Here is a 24,639-nt window from a genome sequence, read left to right as displayed (position 1 = left end):
CTCAGTTTGGATGAGCTTCAGGACAGACCGATCGACGCAACACATGCTTTTGGTAAAGATAGCCCACAAACCTGTTCATACGTCCTTGGAAGTCCACATAAGGACTCCCTCCCCAGCATCAGGAAAGTTTATTCCTGTGAAAAAAACAACTTTTGAACCTTATAGGAGAGAAGCTCCCTGCCAGCAAAGTCTCCCTTTGGAAAAACAGAAAACTCTTTGGGATGAATAGCGGTTACAAGAGGCTCTTCACAAGTCAAATTTGGGTGTGCTGAGCATATCTCACACACCAAAACCAGTGAACTTCACACGCTGCTTGTACCAAATTCTCATCAGCTGTAAAATCTCACGTGCTCACAGCGCAGTCCTTTCGGAAACGCCTTAACGAAGCACTCAGCGTTTATTGAACTTCACTTTCTTTAACTGCAGCTGGGGAAAGGTTTCCTTTATTGTCCGGCCCCAGAGGACAGTGGTGAAACCAAAATTTCCACGAATGTAAATTCCGGCTCCAGCTAATTTTGATGACAATGACTTCTCTTCTTTATGAGGTGCATAATGAGCCGGACCACAGTGTTGCCAAAAGCCATGACAAGCTCCAAGCATGCCCCAGTGGCTCCCAGTGCTTTCTGTACCCAAGGTTTAAACAGAGACTGCCTCCAGCCAGAGCACATGAAGAACCGAGCTCGGCGATAGACAAATGACTCTTTTGTTTTACATTCTTTTTTAATTAGCCTCTTTTTAATGACCTGAGTTAATAAGTGTCAAAAGGTGCAAAACACAGCATGACTTCATTTTTAAAAGAGAGCATTTGCCTTTAATCTCATAAGTAAAGCAAGTGCCCTCTTTAAATATCAGCTTCAAATCCAGATATTATATTGTAGGGGATAACAGTTTGCTGTGTACAGTGAATTCCCTCTCCTGCTCAGGCAACTCAGTCGCCTCAAACCTGACTTACAAACCCTCCTGGTGAAGATCATCCTCTCCATTTTACCAGTACCTCTCTGAATTTAAGTGCTATTTCAACTCTAGTTTGCTAAAGCATTGATTAAAAAAATATTTGAAAGCTTATCTGTTTCCTAAAGTTCCCACATCAAGACTGAGACCTGGAGATAAAATTATTTTAAGAGGAGAAAAACCATCAACTGCAACTAAAAAGGAATAAAGGAGCCTGCTGAGAGCAGTAGGAATCCTTTTTTAATTTGCCATGAATTTAGAAATAAGGTTATTTTACTTTTTATGCTGCCGTGTTTTCCCATGGGCGGCTCATCCCAAAGAAGTGGACAAAACCCCTCCAGGTGCCACATTCCTCCTGTTTTCCCAGAAACTTCCATTGTGCCCTTTCTCTTAGTATTTCCGTCTCCTCCAACTTCTTGTTTTTCAAAGACATTTGTACATGAAGACAGCAGTTTCCCAGAAAACTTAGTAAATACTGGACATTATTGATAATTTTTTTTTTATTCAGTTTTGCCCTCAGGATGCTGCTCACCCCTGGCAAGTGGATGTGCCACTGTTTAATGTCATGGCATGGGAAAATCTTTCCTTTCACTTCAAAGAAACCTTCCATGAGTTCCAGGGTGCCACAGAGTGTGGTGGTGACACCTGCATCCAAGCCCTGCCCCAGGTTTTCCCTGAACAGAAGCTGCCAATCATCCTGCATCCTGCCAAATTATATGTTGATTTTTTAATACAGACGAATTCCCACCAGAGATTACTAAGACATGAGGAAAGCCCTTTTCAGCTCCAGTAACCCCAAACTGAAAACCTCCAAATCTGAGGGAGGCTCCAGCGTGGACTTTGAACAGGGCTTGTGGTTCAGCCTCAAAACCAGGGACAGGATTTAAATCCCCACTTCCCAGGGTGAAAACGCAGGAGACTAATTCACAGAGTCACTCAACTTCTTTATAATATTGATCTTTTCCTGCAGCTAACAAAGAGAAAATTGTCTAAATGCTACAGTACATCTACCCAGGAACACACAGATCATAAAAAAACACAGGCGCTTTACAACAATTCCAGGCTCTCCACAGAGCTGCCTCAGCTTCTTCTCTCTACCAAGAAATTACAGGTTTGGTCGTTTTTAATGTGGGTACATCACCATGTCATGTGTAAAGGTATTCCAAGCAACAAAAAAATTGAAAACAATTAGAAACACCCCATGAAAGATGGAGTTTGTGCCTTTCTTTTTTTAAGACAATCACTTTTTTTGTCATAGAGCTGAATATTCCTGACTTTACTGGGCCGGGGTCATTAAGAGAGAAGGTATACTACAATAATAAAATTATCAACAGAGCTTTTGACAAGCAGTCATGTGCTTGTAAATGAAATTTATTTAGGTGCCACTCAAAACATTGTAATTAAGAGGTACAGAATGTATTACCAGATGGTTCCTGTTTAGTATCTATTTCCTTTAGAGAACAAGGTGATTAGAGAGAGTACTAACTTGTAACTGAGCACCAAACACCCCACAGGCTGATCCAGTGCCTGGTGGAGTCAATTAAAAACTCCACTTGACTTTCACACCGGGAAAATCAGCTCCACCCACTGTTTATTTCCACAAATACAATATTTTGGGGCTATTTTTGTCCCAGGGAAACTTTCATTTGGCAAATGAGACATATATCTGTAGATGACTTTGGCTGTTCAGAACACTGACATATTTAACAATCTTAAATACACCTAATTAAGACCTTTAATCTACTATATTTAAATAATTAAAGGTGGCACTAAGCAACGTAAAGGACCTCTGAGTTGCAAGCAGGACATAGAAGTGTCAATATCCCCTTGAACATCAGTGATTCAGGGTAAGACACCTTTTATAAACATGAAATAAACTCCATCACCAAAGAGAGATTTTGCTGCTCTGTTCTTTTCTATCCTTTGGCACATAATCTCCAGTAATCATTACTTGGTTCTGTGATGTCACAAATATTTTGATTTTTAACTCACACTGCTAGAATTTCCAAAATTAAGAAAATAGTTAAATGTACACTAGGAAAAAAAATTATTTTTAAATAGAAAATATTTTCCAATGGAAAAATCTTTTCAACAAAGCAATTTATTTTAATGCAGTTACCTGGAGGGGCTCACTCAGCCCTTGCTACTCTGAGCAATCCCGTTGAAGCCCCTGGCACTACTCATGCTAAAAAAAAAAAAAAAAAAAAGGAAAATTCAATTCTAAAACAATCTCAGTCTTGCAAAGTGTTTATGAAATCCATTGGCTGCACTCTCTTCCTAAATCATAGAATCATAAAATCACAAAATGGTTTGGGTTGGAAGGGACCTTGAAGATCATTTAGTTCCAGCACCCTGCTATGGGCAGGGGCAACATCCACCAGACCAGGTTCAAAATTAAGCAATTTAAGGATTTGAAGGTCCATTCTAGATGCAACATCACTGAAGATATTCGTTAAAACTGGCAGGTGGTGGGTCCCAAAGATCACCTTGGCCCCATGGGGAGCTGTGTGCTGCCTCTTGCCAGAGAGTTCCCTGGCACCCTCCAGCCACACAATGCACACCATTTATTGCATTTCACTGTAAATAGCATAAAAATAGATATATAAGAGTTGCACATCATTGTGAGTTGCAGAACAGGCACCAGAGAGCAATTCCTGGAGCATCCCATGGCAGCAGCACTCAATGGTTCCCAGGTCCTTGTTGACACAAGTTTTCCTGGGCTAGAGACCAGCTCTAGCCTTCACCTTGCAAATAAAAATGGGAGTTAGATTTGAGAGCAGTTTTGAATTACTTAAATCAATGTCAATGTAGGAGAAAACATCCATGTCTTGTTTTTAAAAAGAGCTGAATAGAAAGATCTCAGCCTTTAGCATCAGTGTGCAAAGCTGGGACACTGAAGGCTAATTTTTGCCCCTCTTAAAAACTCAGATTCAAAAGTACAACAAACTGTGTTTTACTGTGATTTATGTGTCCCTTTCCTAATGGATTTCCCAGTACACACACTCAGCATGGCCCATCACTGAGGTTGGTCTCCAGCTCAGCTCCCAGTTTCTGCAGGAGTAACAAAAGAGCAGTAGAACAGCTATTAAAAAAAAATGAAACAAGCAACAACAAAAACCCTAAATACACAAAAAACCTAACACTGCTTAACTTTCAATTTAGAGAAAAATATTTTATTTATTAGATACAAACATAAGTAAAGAAAAAAATACATAATTGTACTCATATATATATAAAGACAAAGAGGTAATCTGGGGTCTTAATTACTTCAACCCATGAACTAGGTCATGCAAACCACATTTTTTAATTCTATACTTTCACTTAAACTTAGATAAAACCTAACAGTTTTGGGGAGAATTTGTCCTGTGCAGTGTTTTGAGTCCCAGCAAGTTTCAATTAGTTGTCCTCATTCCATCAAACTAAATTTAGTCCAGGCATATCAGTTGTGAGTTGTAAACTTTCTTCTTTTTCATCAAATGAACCACATCACGTAATAACTTCTTTTTTCTTTTAGAGAAACAGAACTGTCCTAGGAATTTAAATTTTCCAAAGGCAGTTTTGATCTAGAGTACATTCCCTATTTATTTGTCAGAATAATGCCAGGAGTCCTGGCCCGTATCAGTCATGGAAATGGCGGAATTTTATGATACAGCAAAAGACAAGTTAGAAACCAGCCACAAGCAGATATTTTATATATTCAGGGAAAATTTTTTAAGTTTTACCAGTCCACTATCATATCACCAGACATTTATAATTAACTCAATGATTGCTTTTCTCCACTTCAAACAACACCCAGAGCATTTCAAACAGTTTCTCCTTAAGCTGCGCAAACTCGAATTTCAAACCAAACGCTGGTCCCTGTATTCCAAGCCCTTTTTTCCTTCCCTCTGCCACATTTTAATGACAATTATTTTGTAAATTGTCAACGCATAATGGTATCAGCCCGTGCCTGCTTTTCAATCGGCACCTCCAGCTTGCATTAATTAAACAGCCTGGCTGACAATGGGTCGGCTCCGTAAACAAACAAAGTGAGATTTCCAGAAGCCGCGGTGCAAACTCTTTTCTGGAGATCAGTTGTTAAGCTGCAGGTTTCTGTTTCATTTGCCTGCCTTTCACTTTAAAGCAAGCAGCAGCCACTGAGAACACAATAATGAAAGAGGTCATGGAGCACCAGTTGTGCATGAAAGATGCGAAAATTTACTGCAAATGAGACAAGAGCAGTAAATTCATTTTTATTCAAATTACTGTCATCATACATTACCACTTCTCCTGTAAACATTGTGCTTCAGACAGTGTGACAGCATATTATTATTTGCGAGATTATACTATTATTAAGCTATTAACATGTCACCTCCTGCTTGAAACAATGACTCAGCTTGGTACTGCATAATAGGACAAGTTAGGGAGACAAGGCGAGGTGACAGAGAGGTTAGTTGTAAGAAGGGAGGCCATGCATAGAGTGACAGCTGGCACTTAAAGGCTAACATTTATTCAAAAGAGCCACATAATGAGGATGTGACTTGCTTTTATTTACATACTGGACCCAACCACTTCCCACAAACTAATTCTGCTTCTTTCTGTCCGTGCAAGACGCCCCTCGGGCTCCTGGAATGAGTATTGAGGAATCATCTTTCCCCCAGGAGGGAAAATGTTGATGAGTGAAGTTTGGGAACAGCAGATTCATGTGGAGACCATGGCTCCACTCACACGGGGAGATCTGTGGTGCTCACCTCACTGCCATCTTCTCCCTTCCTTCCAGCGGGAATGCCATAAGTTTTCCTACAGGTATTATCCCCAGGTCCCTGAGAGGTTGCTAACAATTAAAATTTCATAGTCTCCAGGCTTCAAAGGCTTCCAGAGTGAAGTTGCAGCACAAAGCTGCTGTGACACATGGATGGTTTTCTGCCTCATGCTGCCCTTGCTGTCAACGCCAACCACTCCTCACAGCTCTTCCTTGATATTTCCTGCAGTTTTAGAGGGCTCAGGTAACTGTGTGACTCTCTCACAGCCCTACAAACATTCAAAGCACTTCTTTTGCAGCTTTAAATGAAGCACCAACTACTCCACTTTATGCTCTGCTCTATTTCTCCTCCACTTGGATTTGCCCTCCTTTCTTGACCTGTTCTTGATGAAGTTGAAACCTGTTTATGTAAATATTCTTTCCCAAGCCTTTGCAGCAATCTTGGGGGAAAAAAAGTGTCATTTTGTGAAGCCAAGTAAACACCAAGCTTTGTTCTAAATTAGTTGGGGAAGTGTCTCGTGAAGTAGAACAAACAGAGAGAGACATCAGCGAGTTACTAATGATCCCTTGTCAGGCTCACAGAGAAGCTGCAGACACACAAGGTTTCCAGGACTCCAAGATTTGGGTTCCCACATGTGGGATGCAGTGAAAGCCATGATGCAAACAACACTTCCAAGGCACAGCTCATACAAGTGTCATTTTTTTGGTGTCCTAGGCTGCAGGAAGGCAACTTTGTTGTCTTGAGAGCTCAGGCAATACGTACTGGTTGGAATTTAAAGGGATCTTAAAGCTAATCTTGTTCTGTGCCCCTGCCATGGGCAGGGACACCTTCCACTAGTCCAGGTTGCTCCAAGCCCTATCCAACCTGTCCTTGAACACTTCCAGGGATGGGGCAGCCACAGCTTCTCTGGGCAACCTATGCCAGGGCCTCATCAGGAAAGAATTTCTTCCTAATATCTTAATATTTCCCTTACTCTACTTTGTTTTCTCTCTTTTTTTTGGGGGGGGGGGTCCTTTTCTGGTTTTAATCTCTGTGTAGTTCATATAGAGTAAGATATAGAGAAGTGACATCACATCAGGGCAGTGGCCCTGTATATCTACTCTCCCTGAGCAACAAAAATCTTCTTGCCCTACCTTGTGCCCCTTGTTCTCTGAACTCTTCTGTAGCACACCAGTGCTGTTGAAATCACTCCAAAACCTCTTTCCTTGGTAAAATATGACCTCAGACCTTGTCTCTGTTACTGCAACACATCTTGAGAGGTGCCCTCCCACAGCACAGAGTGGCTGATCCCAGACGCTCCCTATCCCTGGAAACTGCAGGGATTAAATCCATAGTAATAAAAGTAACTCAAATGGAAGTTTAGACAGTCTGAGCTTGGTGTGCCTCAGTATTTCCGCTTTCCAGGGCGTTTCCATTAAACTGGACTGGATGAGGCTCATTGGGTCTTCCCATCCGGGCCCTTTCCCTTGCAGACATGTCCTCTAATCCCCTGTCATCAGGATCTGCTTTAAGAGCCGTTAGTGGTTTTTCACATCATTACCCACATATGGAGACTGCTCCACAGCCTCCCTGCTTTGATATCAGACACCTTCTCCTAGATTTCTAACCTCCCTATAGGTGCAGGTAGCTCGTGCTTGGATGTTGCAGAGCCAGCTTTCCCCCAGAGCCCTTTTTTCCCTCTCACTTGAGCAAAATAATCATGTAATTTAGCATCAGTAGTCTCAATTTCACCTCTCACTTCTCATAAACAAGAGGGTTTCTTTTAGTAAATATGTGTTTATTTGCCAGCACAGTTTTCCCTTTGGTAGCATCACCCTCATCCATCAGTTCTCCTTTTCAGTCTGCCTCGACATTCCTTGTCTTCCTTTGCCATGGACTGTCCTGAACTGTCAGGATCTCCTGACCCTGCTGGTGAAAATATCCTCATTCCCACGGACCAGTTCTCCCAGCTCCTTTGTGGACATGTCCTGGTCAGCAATTACTGCATTTTATCACACAAGCAGGACTGGTATTGACCTGTTTGTTATTTTAGGAGAATGAAGCACTCAGCAAGGTCATTCATAGAATTCAAAATAGTGCAGAGAAGTTGGAAGCAAGAGGCTTTGTGCTGTTACCTCATTGCCCTTTGTCATCATCCATTTTTTCTTTTGAATATTTGCCCTTCATGGGTACCATCCTTGTCCATGTTATTCAAAGAAAAAAATCAGATCCAAGAACCGTAATGAGACCCATAGATGGAAACCATTCTCAATTTTATAAATGTGTTCAAAAGAGTGCTCTCTTACCTCACTGTTTACTCCAGTAGCTAAATCAGAGCTCGGGGGACTGACTCCTGGTGTCAGTTTTTAAAATCCTGACTCTGGGAGGTACAGGGACTCCTGCTTCCCATCAGCAGGAATAAAGTTGGACAAAACTCGGAATAAGAGCGAGTTTGTGGTTTTTAATCTGGCCAGTAATCGCTGCTCTCAGGCACCGCAGCCCAGGGCTCTAACAAAAGATCAGCACAGGAACCATTAAACACTGAATTTTCCCAACGCACTCCAAATGCACATATAAACACTGAGTAACCCTAGGCTTAATCAGGGTTCAAAACACAGTTAAGCACCTCTTAAAACACTTTTTTGTTTACACTACTGCAGCTTAGACTTGCATTTCCTTGCATGGCACCAGCCACATTCACAGGCTTAATTTTTAAGCAGGGCTGAACAAGAGTGCAAAAAATGCTCTTAAATAGAAACCAGTGATATTCTAAGAGCACACAGAAATCACGAGGGAAAATGAGGGAGGGAAGAAAAACCCTTACAATTATAAAATCAGTGCAAAACCTGAAACTCTTCTGCATTTCCCCAAGCATAGCCATGGATTATTTAGGCTGCAAGAGCAGGATGATCATGTGCCCTTCACACTTACATCACAATGGTTTAACAGCAATGGTGGTCCCCATGCTTAATAATATCCTGCTGCAAATGTATGTCCAAACACAAGATCTGTTTAAATCTAACAGCAATAAATAAAAAAAAAAATACTAATACAGGTGCAGACAGTGTGCAGACATCAGCAGTGTGCTGGACAACAAAGGAATAGTCATTTGGGCCATGATGACAAATATTTGATCAGATTTATCGAAGAAGTGGATGGTTTGATGAGATCAAATCAAATCAATCTGCCCACTCACACGTAGATGTGTTTATATATACAGAAACCACCACAGCTTTTCTTTATATATTCAAAATAACGACTCTAAGGAGGGGTCAATATTTATTTTTATGCAGACATCCTCAAACCCCTCTTGTTTGTAAATAGTAGCTGTCCTCTGGCAGGGAGGTGATGGTGGAAATGCACGAGGAGTGGCTTTTCCTCCTCCCTCTCCCGCAATCCCACAGATCCTGCTCCTCAGGACCAGGAAGGCTGTTACAAGCTGCTGAAGGGGAGTCACCAAGCCCTGCTCTGACAGGGGGATCTCATGTGTTCGCTGCTGATTAGACTACATTATTTCTATTATCCTATTGGGCTTCACACCAGGAATAGAGGCACTTGCCCTTATTTGAAACCAGCAGACACCAGGAGAATTTGCTGATTGCTAATGAGAAAGCGAAGGTTTTGTTGATATCATCTGGGACGTTCTTGCTGTGGTCTGCTATTAAGATCTGGAGCTCTACATAACACACCATATTAAGCAGGCAGTGACTTTATTATGGGATCAGTATAACTTTTCATGTCTGGTGTACTCCTAAAGCCTAGGCTAAAACACCTTTTTCCAGAATATGAAACCTAATATCTCGGTGCTAGCTGCATTATTTAAAAAGGGGCAATGTGGTTCATAACTTTACATTTATTGCATACTTTTAAGCCACTTGACCCATATAAATATTACTATAGAGTTGCCCTCAGTTATTAAATTCTTATTGCTTATAAAAAGGGCAGCAGGAAGTATATAATCTATAGACTAAGGTGTGTTTTTTTTAAGGGGGAGGGGGAAGAATAAAAAAAGGAGCAAGGCTGGAAACAAATGTGTTTTGATCCTGACAATAGCCTTGAAGTTAAAACTTCTTTCCCCGAGCTTAAAGCAAAAGTCTGTTTATTTAAGCGTCAAGAATTAGGCACTGGCATAGCAAGTCGGTCCCTACCTTCTTGAAGTTGAAGTGGAAACCCCACCTCTTAAAAGAAATTGTTTGCAGAAAGTTTCCAGCATTTATTACAGCCACAGCCAGGTGAAAACAGGACAGGAGCATTTGCTGGAGCCCCTGGGTTGCACACTCGCCCCTCGGACTCTTTGCACGCTCACACATGTGTGCCTGGATGACAGCAAGGACAACACATTAACATAGGTAATTTTACTTCAGAGTTGCTTGGGGCAGAACCTCTAGACCTAGAGGTTACTGCTGTCAAAGTAGGACCTTTTTCTTCCTGTCACTTCTTTCAGAGATGAAGGGAAAGATTTCCCTTAGCCTACAGCATTTAGCGTGCAAACGTTCCACCACAACATTTTGAAACTACAGAAATCATGAAACCAGCCTGTGACCTTCCATTTCAGTGACAGTACAGGAATCCCTTGAGCAGCGGAGGCATCCTCTGATATTTGGAAAAGTGTCATGTTTTCTTTACAGAGAAAACTGTCATATTGTTGTTGGCATAAAATACAACACTTCCTGGAGTTGTGATTTCCTTGTTTGCTACAAAATGTCACCTGGGCAACTGACATGTTTTTGTTTTGCTTAGAGCAACTTCCCACTTATGATATTCAAATCGAGTTGATATTGATACCTTAAGCTGTGCTGAAAGGAGCAGCAATTACAGACATCTGAAATTCCTCCAGAAAAAGGCAGTTTAGCTAAAAGACGGGGACCCTCCCGACAATGGCAATCGGGCTGCAAGTTAAACACAGCCCTTATATAATTTGCAGCCTATTGATGTGCCAGGCAGTAATTCTCCAGTAGGAAAAAGTCTCTGGAAGAAGCAGGCACAGATAAATGAGATGCTTGCCCAAAATAAGCAAGTGTTCACTTGAAAAGAAAAAAAAAAGAAAAAAATAATAAAAGAAAGGATTAAAAAAAAAGGGAAAACAAAATGCTCAGCCTGAAGCAATAAGTAGAGCTGACTAGAAAAGTATGGGGTTTTTAAATCATCCCTGTACTCACATCTTACAGCACAAAAGGATTTTAATCTCAGCTAGCATAGCCTTATTCCAGCATTGCTTTTTTGAGGAAAACTTTAACCTTTGGGTCAGTAGGACTGCTTGGTTCTAAATACCAGAGTTCTTTTTTGACAGGAAAGAAATTGAGAGCAGTTATATTTTTATTTCTGAATATATAAATTTTTAATTTATAATCCTGAATAGTGCAAGAAGCAACTTTCCCTGAAATTCAGGGTGCTGAGAGGTGTCACTTATTTTGCAGAGAAGAAAATCATATTTATATTTAAAAAAACTCCAAACAGTTTCAAACCAAGAAAAAATTAACTTTTTAATTACACAACACTGCCATAGTTAGGAAAGTTAAATTAGCAACTGAAATCATGCAATCTGAAGCAGCAAATGATCTTCAAAGTGTATTTCACAAAAGGAGCATAATGGGTGCTGGAATATTTGAAAATATTTAAAATTTTCTCTGAGGTTTCTGTGCTAAAGAAGGAAAATCAAGAAAAAAGTGTTCATCTTTGATGTGGGCAGAGGAAAGAGAGCTGAGTTTATTGCTTTACAGTAAGTAGCTAATGATACCAGTTTTGATGTGTGGGTGTAAAATATAAACAAACTTAAGTACACACATGAATATCTGCGTGTCTAGATATGTTTATCTCTAAGTATTACAGAGATTTTCTCTGTATGAGCTCTGAGTGAAGCTACACAGATGCAACAACAGAATAATTACTTCTCAACAGAAACAAAAAAAAAATCCTTTTTGAGGCAAAAAGAGCCTATTGTGTTTGAAGTTGCAAGAGGGAAAAAAAAAAGCCTCCTAAAATGATATCTATTTAGCTTCATTTAGGAACTCTGCCTTTTAAATGAACAAGCAAATTTTTCACAGATTCGCACGTTTTGTAAAATATGTCAAACAAACTAAAGAGAAGGTCTCCTAATTACTCATCAAACAGCCTGCAGTCAGCAGGGAATGCAGCCCGAGTGATATGTTGCACTAATGTTAGGGCAGCCCCGAAATACTTCCTCTTGGAAAACAACAACAGCGGCAGCGGCGGCGGCAGCACCCGCGGGCCCGATCCTGCCAGGACTGTGCCTGTGCCAGGCTCTGAGCACATGGAGCAGCCCAGGAGCTCCCACACATCACCCACCTCACACAGCTTTGTGCATGTTAAACCCATGGTGTTTAGTAGCCAAGCGATGAGCAAAGTTTTGTGTTGGCACTGTCTTTTTTTTTTTTTTTTCCATTTCTTTCTTTCATTTATTAAATATCTACCACAGAAAGCTAATTACAAAATATGCAGAACTGCTTCCTGTTAAAACACAGAATTATATTAGAGACCGTTTGGTAGGAACAGGAGAAAAGTCCCCATTAGGCATATAAATGACTGGCCCTTTTAACAAAGCTGCTCCCTGCTCTCGCCGTTGGAATTCATTTGAAAATAAGAATTCTGTGGAATTAGTGGCCTTCCTTTCACAGGCAGGACCATGTTATCTGATATTACATATATACAGATTTTGCTGGCACGGTAATCAGAGTGAAATTCCTTATTCCTGCGTAATTGCTATAACGCAGGGCCCTCTTATCCTGCTCTCCCTCTTCAGCCAAAACTCTGAGTCACTTGAAACAGGGATTTTTTTTCTAGGCATCAGCTCTGGCACAGGGCTCATGGTTTATAACCCTTCATGTCTCCCCTAAAGGGAGCAAGAGCTGTTTGGCATCTCCCCAGCACAAGACATTTTTAAAGGTATATTTAAGATGTGTGTGTATGTCCCAGCGCTAAGGGTGAGGGTTTGTGAAAATCCACAGCCTAAATTGGTCTGACCCTCATCGACTCTCAGCCTCGTTCCTCGGGCTGTGAGTAAATTTAGAGAGCTCCGATTGCCAATCTGGAGTAATTTACACTGAATAATTAATCTGATGTGCACCCCAGTAGCAGCAAACAGAATCAGGTTGATATTTTCACTGAACCCAAGAGCAGGATCACATCCACAACAGCTACTTTCTTCTGATTTATTTTGTAATTCGTATTTTCAACAATATGCAATCCATTAGCAGGACAGAAAAACATGCACTAACTACTTGAGTGGACTCAGGATTCTTGGGTTGCTCACTGACAGATGGCTTGTTTTGTGATTTTTCTTTCTTATTTTCCCCCCACATTTTGCTTTCAGTTGTGTTGGAAATGGTTTACTACTTCCATAGGATTTTTAAGATAAGTAGAAGGATTATTGGTCACGCTCCTTGAAATTCATCACGAAGCTGGGCTGGCTTTGGCTGTAGCTTGTTATTTGTTGCACCTCTCTAAAGTGGAATATGTTCAGGACACGCTCCCTTCAAAGGTTTGCAGAGAGGAAAACAGTCTCAGCAGAATCTGCCTTTGCATCAGCTCCTGGAGGGTCCTTAAATAACTTCTCTCCAACGTGGCAATATTTCAATATCTGCTAAGAGATCCTTGTTAACAGGAGGGACCCCGGATCTCATAACTGGGTTTTTATTACAAATCCCAGGGATGTTTGCTCTATAGATACAAAAGAAAACTTCTGCTCTCTTGACTTTTTTTAAGGTAAATGTTTCAGGGGTTGTGTTTTTTAAACTATGTATATTTGGTAAACGCAATTCCCTGCCTTCTCCTAGTGGAACTTTATTTTCTTCCTTTATAGTAATATATAGATCTGAAATTCCAAGGGTTTCTGGTGCTTTTCAGCTGTCACCTCGAGTCAAAATCACAGAGTTCAGCTATAAAAAAAATTGTATATAATAAATTTAACTTGACCTAACTGAAGGTTTTTAAAGTGAACAGGTATTTTTGACATTAAAAAAAAATATTAATATGACTGTATTACCTATATATCTCCTCACTTCTATTTATGCTACAAAAACCCCACACTCTTGTCCAAAATGTGGCCTGAAGTTCAGTCAGTGACAGACGGTGTTTTGGAGGACACACTTTGCTAAAATGCAAAAGACACTTTGCAATGTTTCAGGTCATAAACTGAAACCACACAATGTGATATCCAATCCCAACTATCCATAGGTATTGTTGGAGTGTGGAGGCACCCCCTGTTTTACCAGCATCCCACACAGTCCTACCTGAGCCCAGCACAGCCCTTCAGCCCACAGTGCTGATCGGCCCCTATTTAGCACTTACGGGGCGATTTTACCCACCCAACTAAACTTTCATACTCCAGTTCAAATTTAATCAATTTTTTGTTTTGCAGCCTTTTGTAGATTGAGTCTTTTGTTAAGAAAGGACGTCTTGTTTCCCAAACACGCCAGAAGGAATCGCTGGCATCAGAGTGCCACCAAAAGGCAGGAGAAGAAATCGGCAGCCAGGCACTGACCTTTGCAGAGACAGCTAAGGTTATGCACATAACATTTGCTTGTTTACTTTGCAAAATAAGCAATGAGTTGGAAATTCTGAGCTTAGCAAACGTCTCGCTACACCTGGAAAGCAACACTGACAACAACAGCAAAACCCCACGGTTGTTCTTGGGTTTGCTGTTGTTGTGGGTGGAAGCCGTTGCCGGCTCCGCTCTGTATCTATCATGATGCAACTTTAATAACGTTAGCCAAGGCCGCTCAGAAAATCACAGTTGTAGCTGGAGGCAAAAGGGAAAAAAAAAAAAAAAAAGAAAAAAAAAGAGGGAAAAAAAGAAGAAAAGAAAGAAAGAGGGGGATAAAAAAAAAAAAAGCTAAAATGAGGTGCTTCTCCCAAGCCTCACCTAGTGAGCTGAGTATTGGCTTATGCGTGAGAATAAGCAAACGAATCGATCGCTGCAGTAGGTTGATGGCTACTGGTCGTTTTGATGGATATGACGGTAAAAAAAAAGTCCAGATTGGTTCACAGTGGACCTCAAACCATGTCAGCTAAAACCAAAGAGACAAAAAAGTGACAGCTGCGGAGAGTACACTGCAGGCAGTCAATGGTTCCTGTGATTTATTGTTCCATCTGCCTTGCCGCTGTGAGGACAAGTTCCCCCTGATTTGGTTAAAATGAAAAGGACCTCAGAGAGCACAACGTGTTTTTTGAAAATGTGCAGAAACTATTTTTTTATTTCGTGATTTATGTGCCTTTCCCCCTCCATAATGTTTGCACCAATTGTTACCCAATAATGCTTACTGAAAAATGTGAAGCTTCCCAACCACTAAGAAATCCTCCAGACCACCCCCACCCCTCCACCCCAGCACAAAAAGAGAGGGGAAAAAATGAAACAAGGAGAGAAAAAACCTGGGGAAAAAAAAAAAAGGCAACAAAAAACCTGCATAAATAACCCACGCTGTCAAAGCCAAGCCAGAAAACTAGTTTGTCTATTTTTTAACCTTCCTGCTTTCCAGTTAACAGCCGTGTTTCGGAGCCTGCCGGGCTGTGAGGCGGTTAAAAGTCGGGTTCGGCAAAGGGTGCTGTGTAACCATTTAATATATTAGAGAGTTCTAACCCCGATTATAAATTTGCCCGAACCACCCAAGTGCTACAGCCACCAGTTCCCTATTAGAGGAGGGTATTGCTGGAGTGGAGGGGACAGAGGGGACAGAGCCTTCGCTAGCTTCACACACCAACTTTTTTTGCCGTTTCTGACTTGAAAAGGAACATTTCCTTCATGCAGTTGATGTAGCTTATTACTCCATTAAAGAGAAGCACCACACGACACTTCTGTCAGGGTAACACCGAGGCCTAATCAACACTTGGAGGTGTAACACAACACAAATAATCTCGCTCCTCAGGGAAGCCGGAGTAGCAGCCTGAGAAACGCTCCGGCTTTTTCCCAGGAGAATTCAAGTATGCCATAGCAGAAATATGGTTAATGTTTTAATACATTTATGGAGCATAAATCATAAATGAAGCATTAAGCATCCGGTGCTCCCTCAAAAGTTTTAACAAATACAGGCAAATTGAATGAATTTGGCCAAGCGAGGTATTGATGATTTTCCATGTGTGTCACACAGTGGGGAAAAAATGGATGCAGGGCCTCCGAGCCCCGCTGCCTCCTCACACTCCTCGCATACATTATCGTCCCCACTTAACCAGGAACCCACAAGAAGCCAAGGGAAGGCTCTTCCTCTCCCCCCCCCAAGAAATGTTTCATGCAGATCAGCAAATTTTCAGCAAATTTCCCATGAAAAGGAGGGCTGGGGCCTGCGGTGCTCGGCCAGGAGCGGGGTCCCCGGCGGCCTGACCCCAGCGGCGGTCGCTTCCTGGCTCCAGGTTTCCTTCGGCCTCGCAGGTCCAGCCCGGTGTCAAAAGCTGGCCTTGTCTCCTGTCTCAGGATGTTGGTTTTACCTCTCAAGTGTTTCCTGAATTTGCAAAAATTCTTGGGGTTTTGGTTTTTGTTGGGTTTTTGGTTTTTGGGGTTTTTTTTTGCTGGCGTCTGCCTTGCATGTTCAAAAGCACATTTACCTTTGCCGGGGAGGGAGAATAAAGTATTAAAACAGGAAAAAAAAGAAGAAAAAAAAAAAAGAAAATTAAAAGAAAAGCAAGAGAAAACAAGAAGGAAAGAAAGAGAAAGAGAAAGAAAAAAATTTCTTAGTCGCTACTGTTGAGCAGGGGGTTTTCTCCTGGGACCAGTTCTACTTTTGGAACATGTTATTGTCAGGCAGAGGTCAACATCTTTTACCTCTTTTTTCCATTATTCAAAATAAGTATTGATGTTATGTTTTAGCTATTTAAAAGCCAGCTGCCTTGCTCATTTCAGATATTTTTCCTGGTATTATTGTATGTGGTAATAGCTGGCCTGTGTATCGTCTTTCACAAAATCTAGCCTTTCAGGGTCTCAGTCTTCAAATGATATCAATCAAAATTTATGCAATTCAAAATCCATATGTATAGAGTCCCAGTTCACCTCATTTAATGATAATAGTAAACCACATGTTGTGTACATGTCTGAAACACTTTTCTAGTTCTTGACTGTATTAACCCTAGGGGCACTATGTTTTTGTACAGCTTGCCCAACTGAGCAGCATAATATATTGATTAATACTTGGCAACAACTGCATTCTTGAATAATAAAACCATGAACAAGGTAAACGTGTACTAATAAAACAAGAAGAGTGTCAATATTATTTGGGGATGCATGTTAATAAAAGACGCTAAAGAACAGGCGAGCCCCCAAACCCACAATTAACAAAGCTCGGTGCCTAAAGCTGCTCCCAGATCCAGCCCCGCATGATGTTGTTACCCCAGAGCCTCTTCACCTACCTGGGCATCCGTGAGGCGGCCACAACAAATACTCCATATTTATGGGGACTGCATGCAGCACACAGGAAAAAGTTCGGTGTTTCTGCAAAAGGCAAATTAAAATTAACAATATTTCATCATTACTCCGATTCTTCCCAGGCAAAGCCCAGTGCAGGTACCACCGGCAAAGCCTGGGAACAAGCACTGATTTTACAATAGAATTTGTTTCTTCCAGGCTGCATTATTTACTTAAGCTTTAATATACAGTTCGAAATAAGATTTGCTTTCATGGAAAAACACTAAAACATTTGGCAAAGGAAGAGCCGAATGTTTCCCTTAATTTGTTTTGGCAACTCTGAAAAATAGATCCCATTACGCTCACGTTTGCATTCCAGAAACATAACAACGAATGATCATTTTACGAAAATCAAGATATAATTAAAAATAGGGTGATATAATAAGCAGTGTGCTAAGGCAGAAGGGTGAGGGGAGACATGCTGGAAAGCAATGCTTTCCACACTGGGAATGACTGAGGAGGGAAAAAAGCAAAGGACACCAGCTGAAAAGCTATTGCCAGAGCTTATTTATTTATTTTGGGGCTGAGGGAGGGGGGGAAACAGCGGAGGAGGGAAGGGCTTGTAAGTAAAAATTGTTTAGCAAACAGTTAAAATAGTTTCATGCCTTTTTCTTTTTTTAAGGAAAACAATATCTAAACACAGGTTCATATTCATATTTCAGTCATTTGACTTTGGTAGGAAAACAAATAGTGAGGAATTAAACACAATTATGGTTTGATTAACTGGAGCTTGTTCCTAAAACCGCAAGGTAGAGCAGCAAGATTGCATCTGTGTCTTCCCTCAATGCCATCCACATGAGTCACAGCGAGGCAGGAAAGCTGTTGACAAATTAATACTTTAAGAAAATAAACTATGGTCATGTTGAACATAGAGCAACTTTATCCTGATTAATTTGTGTTGGAGTGGCTCCAGCCCCCTTTACAAAGCCGCGCAGTTTGTACAAATGTAATTTCCTAATATTTACACGAGGAAAGCCTCAGCCGTTAAGCTTTGCCTCCAGTGTGAGTTTTGTGGTTAGTAAAAAGACAATAAAAATACAGAGAGGTAATTGTAAGCACATTTGGAGAAAGAAAAAAAAAAAAGAGAGAGAGAGAGAGGGGGGAAAAAAAGAATCCCTGCTTCTCTCCACTCCTCCTCGCAGAGCCCTATAAAAGTGGCGGTGCTGCGGGGCCGCGGTGCCAGGCGGCCCCGGCACAGGGCTCGGGAATGCAACACCTAAGGCTCAACCACGGCTGGAACGGCACCGATCCTCCACCATCCCGACGTTCCCGGGGCTGGCTCTCTCTTCCAAACCATCCCTCCATCCCCATTAGCTCGTCCCACGCTCTCCATCAGTTTATGTCTTTATTTAAATAGAACATACGGCATTCGCACAATTGTCTAATTTAATAAATAAAGGGAGGGGAAATGCAGCTATAAGTGTTGCTTTGTTTGAGGAATATTAAAAATAACCTTTGGTTTTAATGAGATTTTTTTCCCCCCCTCCCATCAGTTTACACAATTTTCCAGATGCAAAATGAGCTTTTGGCTGTAAAATATTTTATCACATTGTCTTACACAATAAAGATTAGATGTTTTTGCTCTCTCTCAACTCCACCGCAATTATTTTTTAGTGTTTGCAAATCATAATATCATTTAAAAACCATATTTTATACCTCATCTAAAATACTTTTATAGCAGTGCGATGAAAAAAAAACACCCAACACAACATCTATTTAGCTACTCTTTTTAAGTGACTGTAATATGCTTTGGTATAATTTCCCAGAAAAAGGCACAGCTAAAAAAGCTTAGCAGTTCTTGAAAACAAATCTCCCAAGAAGCATCTTTGCAAAAAATCCCCAGAATTGAATTCCCCTGGCTGAAGAGCCCAGAGAGCCTGAATATAAAAATAGTAGCCCTGTCATTTCACATTCATTAAGTGTGAAACTCAGAAATTAATAATGTAAAAATATGCTTTTTAATTAGTCTTACATTCTGCCCAATGTACTTAAATGGGATCAGCAGCTCCCTAATGATTTTTTTCTTAATAAAGTATTAGCCTGTGATGCACTGGGGTTGACAGGTATGATAAACTGGAAAGTACTTTTGGAGGCGTATGAATGATACCAAAATAGTACTCTCCCATTTAAATGTAATTAACATCAGGGAGCAATATTACAGGAGGAGAAGCCTGCAAGATTTTTATTTCGGGGTATTTTTTTTTCATTTCTTGTTTTATGAGTAGTTTGATGATTGCAGTAGTGATTTTATAATTTAATTACCTTTGTTGAAAGCTAAGCTTTTGCTAATAGCAGGTCAACAGGATCATAAAGCAGCCTTCAAAAATATTAAAAAAGGAGGTAAATCCCCTTAGCAAACCTACACAATAAGAACCGGGTGCGCATGTGTGGATGCAAAGCATTTTATGGATGTATGGATATACAGACTCCTGTTCCCTTATTATTTGTTTACTATGCTATTTCAAATCAGTATTTTCTCTCCAAAGGGCTCTGTTATACATTAATCATAATAAAATAAAGGGGGAAAAGAGACACAAAAAAAAAGAGAGACAAATAAAAAACAGAGAGAGAAATAAAAAAAGAGAGAGAAATTAAAAAAAAAAGAGAGAAATAAAAAAAGAATGGGGAAAAAAGAGAGAAAAAATAATAAAAAAAGAAAGTTTTGGAGAAACACATCTGGCACAGCATGGATTTTTCCAGAACCAATGTGGATGAGGAGTGAAGCTGGTCACTCCAGACCAGCGACCACCACCCTGTCATCCCACCCCATACTGTGCCTTCGGGCCCTCTCCTTCCACCACTCCTTCCCCAAACACTTTGCACTTTTTACATTTCCAAAGCTGATTTTAAGCCAGGAGATAAAAGATCTCTGTCGACCTGCGCTGCTTGTGCAAGAGTATTCCCAAACTTATTTATATGCCAAATGTCACTTGTGTTTACTTAAGAATTTCGTCTCATATCTCAGAGTCACAGCGCTCCCCGAAGATGCACTTGCCATCGGGTAAACAAGTAGGGAGGAGGGCAGCATTCCTGGATCCCTCCTCCTGAAACCAGAGGTTCCTCCATGAGCATCACCTTCCTGAGCACAGTCTGGCATTTCTGTGTTTCCAGGTTGATGGATGGAGAGGTTGAGGTGCTGGGTGGCACGAATAGCTCAGGACACGGATTCGTGGTGACACTGGGGAAGTGGCTCCCTATGCCTCCTGCCCAATGTCCAACCCCTCTTCTCCACTATGGTTTGAAGTTGGAATAAAGGAAAACTTAGAGCTGACCAACCTAACCAGGCAAAACAATGACTAGATAGGTCAGACCATAAGTAATGAAGGGGACTTTCCGTTTTGATACTGTTTTTCCTTTAGTTTCTCTGAAAATAGTTAATCCAACAAAAAAAGAAACAAACAACTGTTCTTTTTGTCCTTTTTTAAATATTTTTTTTCTCAGTGTTCCATCACAAACACATCCTTCAGGACTAATCTTGCCTCTGAATATCCCAATCAAACTGGAATGCCTTAGGCCAAGGGAATCACTCATTCCCTACCCAAGGTGACCAAAGGGTGGGGTCAAAACATCGAGGTGCAGGCATTCAGGGGAGCTTCAGGTTGGCCCTCACAAAGAATTTCTTCACTGAAAGGGTTATCAGGCACTGGACAGGGCTGCCCAGGGACGTGGTGGTGTCGCCATCCCTGGAGGTGTTCAAGAAATAAGTGGACATGGCACTCAGTGCTCTGGTTTAGTTGTCAAGGTGATGTTCAGTCAAAGTTTGAACTCAATGATCTTGGAGGCCTTTTCCCACCTTAATGATTCTGTGACTCCCCAGTAACATAGTGCCACACTCTTATCTCAGACATGTGGGGTGAGGGGATCAGGGCCGAAATGGTGTCCAGCTGGTGGCAGTGCCAGCATCACTGCAGGACATCCATCTCTCCTGCTTTGGTAACTTCCAACGTCCTTTACAAATGAGATCATGAAATGTCATTTCTTTTCTATTTGTCTTGGCGATACAGAACTGCCCAACTATTGGCCATACGTGAGCTCTTTTATAATACTTTTCCAATCACAAACACCATTCCATTGTTCCCTGGGGACCTCTGTGATGGATCTAGCTATCTATCTATTTACGTGTTCATGAATCAAATCATTGGAGTGGAGAAAGTTTGGGTAATCTATGGCTTTCATAAGATTTCACCCAACTTACCCTTCACTTCACGGAGGATTTCCAGGAGTGTGATGTTATTTGCTCCCCTTTCAGGCACCTCCTCTCTTCCCTGTGCTGTCAAAAATGCTCAACTCCCCCCCCAAATCAAAGCTTAAAATGCATGTCCAGCTCCCAGCCTGCAAAGGGAGTTTTCCAGGAGCGGGGATGTTTTAATGGGCAGCTGAATCAGAAACTAATCATCTGAACTGCCCTCATGTAAACATACACTGGAAATTTTATTACTGAGATATTTGGGGTTTTCCTGATAGAGAATAAAAGACAAATAATCGAACTTATTGGAAAATATTTACATAGGGCCACACAGTGCAAACCTTGGGAAGGCTGAACAGTATTTACTCAGAGGAATAGCCCTGGTGCAGGCAGAGGAGCGGATACTGCTCGGCTGTCCGGGGAATTGCAGGGAGTTTGTCTGAGTCAGACACGCCAGCGATGGCCCCACACTGGGGCATCATAATGCTTTAATTAATTAATGTCTGTAAACTGTTTGGTGATCTTGGGATGAAAGGAGTTCTGGAAATGCCAGGTATTATTGAAAATTAATTACTCCAACCTTTCCCCCAAATCTTGCTAAACATATTTCATTTTTTAATCTATCCTGCTGCTTTCATAAAGCTCATTGCAGAATTATTTTCTGCTAAATATTAAAGGTAAAAAAAAAAATAGAGGGAACCATTTAAGAGGCAGATTGAGCTGCAGCAGAAGAGACTGTACAAGAACCACATTTTTGGGGACAAAAAGGTCCCCACACATTGGGCTGGCACAGGCAGAGGACGCTGTGGTGGAGATGTATTGCTTGAAGGGTCAATCTGTGTCCCCATTGTCCCTCTCAATGACCAAGCCAAGACCTGGTATTCACATGGTGCTGGAGAACCACAATACCACAGTGAGACAAAGCTGTGGGAGATGTAGGACCAGTTTGAGGGATCCAAGGACAATCCGAACTGTTCCAGCCGCCACCTCGTGTTGGCAAATCAATCACTCTAAATGCTATTCATCATTCAATCACAGGGAGACAGAACATGTGTATTATTTATATAAGTCTGAAATCATTTTGTGTTACTTACTGAAGAGTCACCTTCCACATCATCACAGAGCAAAAGTCCTGGAAGAGACTTTGCACCAGCCCCACCAGGCACACTGGGTAGCTGAGAAGACATTGTCAAAGCAATAAACTATAACAGGTAAAACAGACATTATTATAGGGGTTTTTTCCAAGGTTGCAGCTTTATACACACATAATTTAATTTATGTAGCACACAAATGAATGATTTTGTTGTTTTTTATTTATAAGAACCAACCTCTCTTGGGTGTTACAAAACCGCAGTAGTGTTGGAGTACATTTCAGTTCTTCTTGGGCCAAGTCAACCCTTTACTTCTGTGGGGAGACGCAGCTCAAATCCAACACATCTCTAAGAGACTCAGGGTGGAAATGGAAGGAAAATGTCCCAGTAAGCTTTCATACCTCTAAAATGACCCTATTCTGTACCCTGCAGAGGTGTGGATGTTACAATCACCTGCCTTCTCCTGGATTCTCCCACCTCATTTCTCTTTGAGCTTGCTGAGATAAGGGAACAGCTGTGGTTAGTAGGGCTTCCATGGTTACTCCAGCAAGAGCAGCCACCAGTGCCAATCGCTTCTCCTCCTCCTTCTCCTCCTCCACAATATGTCCTCAGTCATGGTTGAATGGAAGTGGGAACTTCTATTCCACTCCTGCAGCTTCTTCCCACAAATTCTGAAAGAGACCAAGTCCTTCCTTACCATCCCCAGTCAAATCCACAGGTCAAGTCTCACCTATTACAAATTTTCAACAGAAAAACACACATTTCACCAAGTCTTCCTCTGGATACTTCTGAAACTGAACAGCAGATGGGGCTACAGAAATCATCACATTTAAAAAAAAATTATGAAAAACAGCCTTTTACATTCTGAAAAGCAATTTATTCTACACCATTTCAAAAAATAAATAGGATTCTCCTTTTCTGTTTTAAGACATCAATGAATCTGTCGCATAATGGGCTTTTGTAAACCGATTATCCTTGATAATCTCATTAGCTGAAATTATTTTACTTTTCTAACATGGTAGATTTTTAAATACCTTTTATTTCAGATCCCTCTGGGCACGTTGCAGTGAAATTTACTATTAAGCAAAATAATTATCTATCTCAAACCTTAATGCTAAAAAGTAGAAAAATAAAATAATTACAATCTAAGGGCACATATTAGAATGGAGAAGTATAAAAAAGCCCACAAGTGAGAAGAAAAAGGGAAATTTCTGCAAGCAGGCAAATATACTCTCATAATTAATAAATAAATCATGCTTGTTTTCCTGTGAATATTAAGAAGTAAATAATGGTTGATGCAAATGACAGGGTTTGGGTCGAGTGGGGTTTGCAACCTCCCAGCAGCAACGTGATGGCTTCGTGCTTGGGAACGACGCCGCCCCTTCAGCTCCCACCATCCAGGAGCTGCATCCCCCACTTCCAGCACAGACCTGAGCAATCAAGAAATGTGAGTTGTTTCAAAATCAGCTTAAATGTGCATTTTTACACGTGGAAGTTTGCAGCTGTAATGGGATTACGGTGTCGGCAGAAGGAGGGAAGTTTGCAGCTGCACCGGTTCGGGGGGTAGGAAGCAGCTGTTAAAATAGAAGACTAATGGTGATTAATTCTTATTATGTGTTTGAAGATCTCACAATGAGTTCAGGACCCAAACCCTCCCGCAGGGAATAAACTGAAGGAGGAGGATTTTAAAAGAGGCAAAATAGAGGGGGAATGTTAATGTACATTTGGCCTAAACGGCCTGGTCTTAAACTGCTTTATTGATATTTAAGTATAATTTAAATCAAGGTTATTAAGACAAAAAAAAAATTCTATCTTTGGAAACCTGTAATTCCTGCATATTTATGGAGATTGGGAGATCACCTGTGCTTTCTCAAAAATGCACATGCCAGAACTAGCAAGGGAACATCCCTTCAGCTCATGGCATAGGGGATGGGCATGGCTGTCACACACTTGGAGCTGCCACACACTGATGGCTCCAGCCATTGGAGAACCCCGTGCCCTCCTCATTCCCGCATGGGCTCTTCCCAAAAGCACCAAATCACAATGGGAAGAGGCAGGAAGAGACCCCATCCCACTTCTGCATCCACAGCCACAGTGAGGGATGTTGGTACTGACAGCAATGAAGTGCAAGGAGAAGGAAGAGCCCAACCTGGGCTCAGATCGATTTCCAGCCTCCAGGGATCCCGCAGCACTTCCCAGTTTCAGGACAATTCACATCAGGCACAGGTTATTTGCTGCAATATTGTGGCTGGGTCCTACAACCAGTTTGCAGAGCTCAGTGAT

General features: G+C 41.3%; 1 long non-coding RNA gene across 1 annotated transcript; it reads right to left on the bottom strand.

Annotated features, from left to right (window-relative positions):
• Positions 1-13,464: 13,464 nt before the first annotated feature.
• LOC116790349 lies at positions 13,465-14,670 on the bottom strand. The gene is made up of 3 exons (XR_004358322.1): positions 14,554-14,670; positions 13,675-13,782; positions 13,465-13,567 (listed from the first exon to the last, which is right to left on the bottom strand). It is a non-coding gene; the product is annotated as an uncharacterized LOC116790349 (long non-coding RNA).
• Positions 14,671-24,639: the final 9,969 nt, after the last annotated feature.

Source organism: Chiroxiphia lanceolata, chromosome 8 (assembly GCF_009829145.1).
Source record: "Chiroxiphia lanceolata isolate bChiLan1 chromosome 8, bChiLan1.pri, whole genome shotgun sequence".
Lineage (NCBI taxonomy): Eukaryota > Metazoa > Chordata > Aves > Passeriformes > Pipridae > Chiroxiphia > Chiroxiphia lanceolata.
This window is presented reverse-complemented; position numbering and strand designations above follow the sequence as displayed.